At 28.9% G+C, this 5,761-nt stretch overlaps 1 long non-coding RNA gene across 1 annotated transcript; it reads left to right on the plus strand.

Annotated features, from left to right (window-relative positions):
* The first annotated feature begins 3,377 nt into the window (after positions 1-3,377).
* Positions 3,378-4,584, plus strand: LOC147802456 (uncharacterized). Its single transcript, XR_015429740.1, has 2 exons — positions 3,378-3,668; positions 4,461-4,584. It is a non-coding gene; the product is annotated as an uncharacterized LOC147802456 (long non-coding RNA).
* The last annotated feature ends 1,177 nt before the right edge of the window (positions 4,585-5,761 follow it).

Raw genomic sequence — 5,761 nt, forward strand, 5'->3', positions numbered from 1 at the left:
ATTCTACTGAAAGTTGGCCTTTACTCCTTATGGCGATCCTCATCGACTCTGAATTTTTGGTTCTTTTTCTCACCAAGTCCATTGGAAAAAGAATGCACTATAGTTTTGTTTTTCTGGCAGGTTTGCATTGTTGAGGACTTCCCTGCAAGAATTACGAGCAGTATTTTGCTTAAAGTTTATCTTTTTCTTCTGCGCCTGAAATTAGCAACTATCACCCCTTATGAAAATTTAAGGTATATTTAAGGTTGATTTGAGGTATTTTTGAGGTATTAAGGTTGTTTTGAGGTATATTTGAGGTATATTTAAGGTTGCAGAGAAAACAGAAATAAAAATTATACCTCGTAAAGGTTGTAATTAAGGTGTACGAGGTTGATTTATATATACTTCAGCTTGTTTTGAGGTTGTTTAAAATTCACTTCAAATCATCCAGACTGATAAGGTGATTTTTAAGGTATACCAGGTTTATTTTCTTACATTTGTAACAAAAGAGGTATTTTTGAGGTGTAAAATTTTTTACCTTATTTCAACTAAAAAGAGTGAGATATTTATTGAGGTATATGAAGTCATTTTATTTATACCTAAGCTTATTTTGAGGTTGTTTTAAATTCACTTCAAATCAACCAGACTGATAAGGTGATTTTTAAGGTATATCAAGTTGATTTTCTGATACTTGTAATAAAAGAGGTATTTTTGAGGTATAAAAAAATTGACCTTATTTCAACTAACGAGAGTGAGATATTTATTGAGGTATATGAAGTCCTTTTATTTATACCTAAGCTTATTTTGAGGTTGTTTAAAATTCACTTCATATCAACCAGAATCATGAGGCAGTTTTTAAGGTTCACCAGGTTGTTTTTTTTACACTTGTAACAAAAGACGTATTTACGAGGTATAAAAAATATAATTTTTTTCAACTAAAGAGAGTGAGGTCTTTATTGAGATGTATGAAGTCATTTTATTTATACCTAAGGTTGTTTAAAGTACACTTCATATCAACTAGCTCACTTCCCAGAGTTCCGTGCTAGCCGGCAAATGGCGTGTGTGTTTACAATCGAAAGTTTCTTTAAAATTCGGTAAGTGTGCTTGACATTTATTAATTTAGCTTTGTCACTTTTAATCAAATATGCCTCAACTTTCAAACTTAAATTTCATTATTTTTGTTTTAAAGACGCGTCCTGATCTTACATTATTTAAGTCGGAGGATATTCTTTGAGGCTATTGTTGTAGGCTTAGCAATAAGACAGATCAATCTAAATATTTCTCGTCGCTGTTTAGGGTAACGTTACTGGTGAATCGTTACAGCAGGTTACGCACAGTATATTTTATTGTTTGTAATTTATTCAAATATAACTATTCTTTTTGTTTTGCTTAAATGTATATGTTTTAACGTAGCAGTATGCAAGCTGATTGAGTAAAAGGTTCATAATTTCTCTTATAAATAAATCACTGAAAATTGAAAGTTAACAGTTTCTATATATTGCAGGTAATAAAACAAATAAACAATACTATTGTAAGGAACGAAATGCATATTTGTTGCCTTCAACAAAAATCTAACATACATATTTAACTAATAAAATAAACATATACAATAAAAATTGCAATCAGGGTAAATACATCACACAAAAATTTTAATATTTCTTCAAAAGTTGCATTTTCATAAAAATATATATTTACAAACATGAAGAAAAAAAACAATCCTGTTTTTCGAAGTAAATATTCATTTTTTTAAATTAATGTTTACTATTAACAAGTGATTCTAAGGTAGGAAACAAGTTTACCATATCAAATCAACAAATTTCATTAAAAAATATATGAGAATTCCTAATAAAATCTGAAATTTTTTTTTTAATAAAAATATATGTAATATGAGATAAGATTCAAGCTAATTTTAGTGAACTAATTTTTTAACCCCCCTCACAAATTAATAAAGCAAACTTCATAAATTTTCATAATCTGAAACATATTTTGTTTTTAAACTCCAGAAATGATGAGAAATTGGAAATTCTAACATTATCGCAGAGAAAGAAAAGAATTTTTTTTATTTTTAAATGTGCAGAGTAAATAAAAATATAACGCTAATAAATAAAGAATTTTGAAAATTAAATTCTAATAACATTAAATTATGTAAGGATCACAGAAAACTATAATATCAATGAAAAAAAATCAGAACCGAATAATTTCGGTAATAATAAGTGATTGATATTAGCAGCGATTACATTATATATAAGCGGGGATTACTGAACTTACATATACATTGCCTCTAGAGAGAAAAAAGTTATTCTAATTCTAGATTGTTCACCACATTAGCAAAATAAATTTTTCCAGTGTCATCGCACTGGATGGAAATACAAACAGAAGATATATTTGTCACAGGAATTAAGTTAAAGTTGCCAGAATTAGTTACTTGTGTAATATGGCTTAGTTCAACATTAAAATTAAGATTAAGAGAACGCATCTTTTCACCAGAAATCATTTCTTCAATAACACCATAATAATTCCAGCAACAGCATATTGAATTCTGACAAGTACAAGTTACTAAAATTTTTACGAAGAAATTAATGCAGCCTAGTTTAAGTTTACTTGCCCTTTTATACATAAGCTTGGTTTAGTTGAGTATCTTAAAAGTATTTGTATGTGTATCATTTATTAAATAATATCTGAAGTTAGTTAGCAAAAAGGCAACTATAGGTAAAGGAAAACTGGCATCCACTTAAAAAATTCTCATGCAAAATTCAAACTTTTTGTCCGTTTAGTCCACTAAGGCAACGCCCCGCTCTTCCGTGCCACAGGTCCTGGGTTCGATCCTTGGGCCGGGCAAGGTTGACTCAGCCTTTCATCCCTTCAGTGGGTCTATAAATGAGTACCAAGCATGCTTGGGAACTAAACACTGGGGGTGCCGCGTTCGGCTGACCACCTAACCGGAACATCTGCCCAAGGTCAAGAAAACTGAAATGGGCACAGTAGACCTTGGCTCTCTATGGGCTGTCGCGCCACTGTGTTTAGTTTTATTTTAGTTTTTAGTCCGCTAAGGCAAAATCTTGAATATTATTCTAGATCAACATGATGCAGTTTAATATTTTGGAATGATTTTCAATTTATTTTTAATAAGACTCGTGAAGACTCGTAAAGAGACTAAAAGAACATGAAAACTTTTCGTATAAATAGTGTGCTCTAATAAAATAGTTTTTATCTTTAATTCACAAAGAATATTGTATAAAACAAATTTACTGAGACAGCTATTCCAAAAAAATAATTTTATTATTTCAATTAAATATTAAAATCATTTTGGTGAACCTATACTTAATCTGCTTATATATTGTAGTTAAAAAAGTTTAAAAGTATTATTGACTCTGGATTTTTGTTGTCAACATTAGTAACTTATCAAAGTTATATAAATATATATTTCAATTTCCTTCAATTTCTTAAAAAAAATCTCATCTGAAAATTTCCAAATGAAACTTGCTATGCAACTTTTATATAACTTGATTTTACTCAACTTGAACATGCAACTTTTACAGAGCTGCTCCGTAAATGGCATCCAGAATTTCAAGGTTTGAATAAGGCTGTCAATAATACGTGCTCTGCAGCTAGGAGGAAGTGGAGACTAGTAACTGGAGAGCCTTCCCCTGGGAGTAACTCTAAATATACACCAAAAAGAAAAAAGAAAAGTAAATTATTCTCCTTTGATTCAATGAAATCTTTTCACCTAAAAAATTACTGATAAAGTTTGCATGATCTTTGATTTTTGAAAACATTATTTTATAGCATTATCTTAAATTATTCCCTCAGGCAAGTAAACATATAAACTTAATGTTGCTTTTATTTCGATCGGGCATGAAAAACACAAAACATTGATGTTCTACATTCTTTTATTAAAAGATGATTGATTCTTGATCACATTAAATAAAAGGTTGAAAATGACCTTTTGTTTTTAAAAACCTTACGTGATAGACAATTATTTTCGGAATCAGCAGCATTGAGAATTGGTTTTAGTACAATTTCTTTTGCGAAATTGGACTAAAAATTTAAACAAGCAGGCCCAGTGTAATTGAATTTATTCAAAATTTGCTGAGAAAAAAATTTAAATATCAGCATAACAATCCATAATTAAAAATGGTCGGTTGAATTATTGGAAAATTAAGAATTTCAATAAGCGTGTTATTTCTACAGCAGTTTTTATATGCATCTTATAGAAAAATTAGCTTTTTTAAGTGATATGTTTAAACAGTCAAAATAAAGAATTGAAATATACTGGGAGGAGAGTTTTGCAGGTCATTATTATTATTATTATTCATCTGCTGTTACTAAAGAAACCATTTATTTATTCAAAATTGAATAGAAATAATAATAAAAGGTGATTTATGCAACGAAATAAGCTTTAAAATATTATTCTAATCTTTTAAAATTTGTCATTATCAATGTAAATATGACTCTCGCTAATTCAAATTTTTTATTTATAGGTTCCAATGCTCCAAATAACGTAAGCACAGCAAACTTGCAGAAGAAGCAGAGTAATTGTCAAGAATTTTGATTTCTTGAACGAAAAATTAATTTTTTTTTGTTAATAAAAGTTTTTATTTGTAAGCTGGCTAAATTATTTAAATTTGCTGTTATTTCGCTTTTACAAAAAATTAGCGCCTTTAACATCTGTTCTATATAAATGAGTTCCCACATTTTTCTGAAACAAATGTATCCTCTTTTCACGATAGTTTAATTGAAATTATTAAAATTACAGAAACATTTGAAATGTTCTTTTAAGGTTTATGAGTCAGCATACTTAACATTATTCAACTCTACATGTTAATTCAAGAATAATAAATTTTATGAACTATTTAATTGCAAATTAGCACAAGGTTCACAAACTATAAATTAAAGGCGTTAAGTGAAAATTCCTATTTTGAATTGTGTGAGGAAGAATACATTCCAATGGGTTGTATTTCAAAATTAAAGGAAGATATATTCTTTGCATTGCATTTTACTTTTCTTCACACAATACATGGAAATCAGTCGAAAATTCTTTCGAAAGAAAGATTCATCCGTATTCCGCCTATGTGTTTAGAAAATAGTTTCTTAGCATCAGGATTAGCAGTGAAAATTAAGACAGACCGTAAAAAGTTAATAAGTAATTACCACCTAATGTGTAACATTAAAAACTCCATCAGAGTGATAAATACCTCTACAAGTGAAAAGATATATATTTTAGGTTAAAAATTAGCAGTCTAAGGAGAAACATTTTAATTATATTTAATTACCAACATTAGCATAAAAAAATATAACCTGAAGGGAAAAATGGCATATTTTAGTTTGATTAAAAAAATTTCCTTTACAAGCATAAAAACTTATATTTGAGGTGAAAAATAATACACCTTACGTTAGTAAAAAATCACCTTTCCAACTATCAAAAATTACACCTGAGGTAGATTTGAAATAACCTGAAGAGTAAAATGACATGCCTCAGGTTGAAAAATATCTACCTCTACAAGCATAAAATTAGATACCTGAGGTTGAAAAATAATTACCTGAGGTCGAACAACATACACCTGAGGTTGATTTATAATAACCTGAAGTGTAAAATGACACACCTTAGGTTGTTGAATAAATACTTCCACAAGTGTAAAAAATATATTTCAAGCTGATAAGTAATAACCTAAGGTCGAACAAAATACACCTGAGGTTGATTTGAAATAACCTGAAGTGTAAAATGACACACCATACGTTGAAAAATATATATCTCTACAAGCATAAAATTAGATACCTGAGG

The sequence above is a fragment of the Parasteatoda tepidariorum genome, chromosome 10 (assembly GCF_982258835.1).
Source record: "Parasteatoda tepidariorum strain Cologne lab strain chromosome 10, Ptep-v5.0, whole genome shotgun sequence".
Classification (NCBI taxonomy): domain Eukaryota; kingdom Metazoa; phylum Arthropoda; class Arachnida; order Araneae; family Theridiidae; genus Parasteatoda; species Parasteatoda tepidariorum.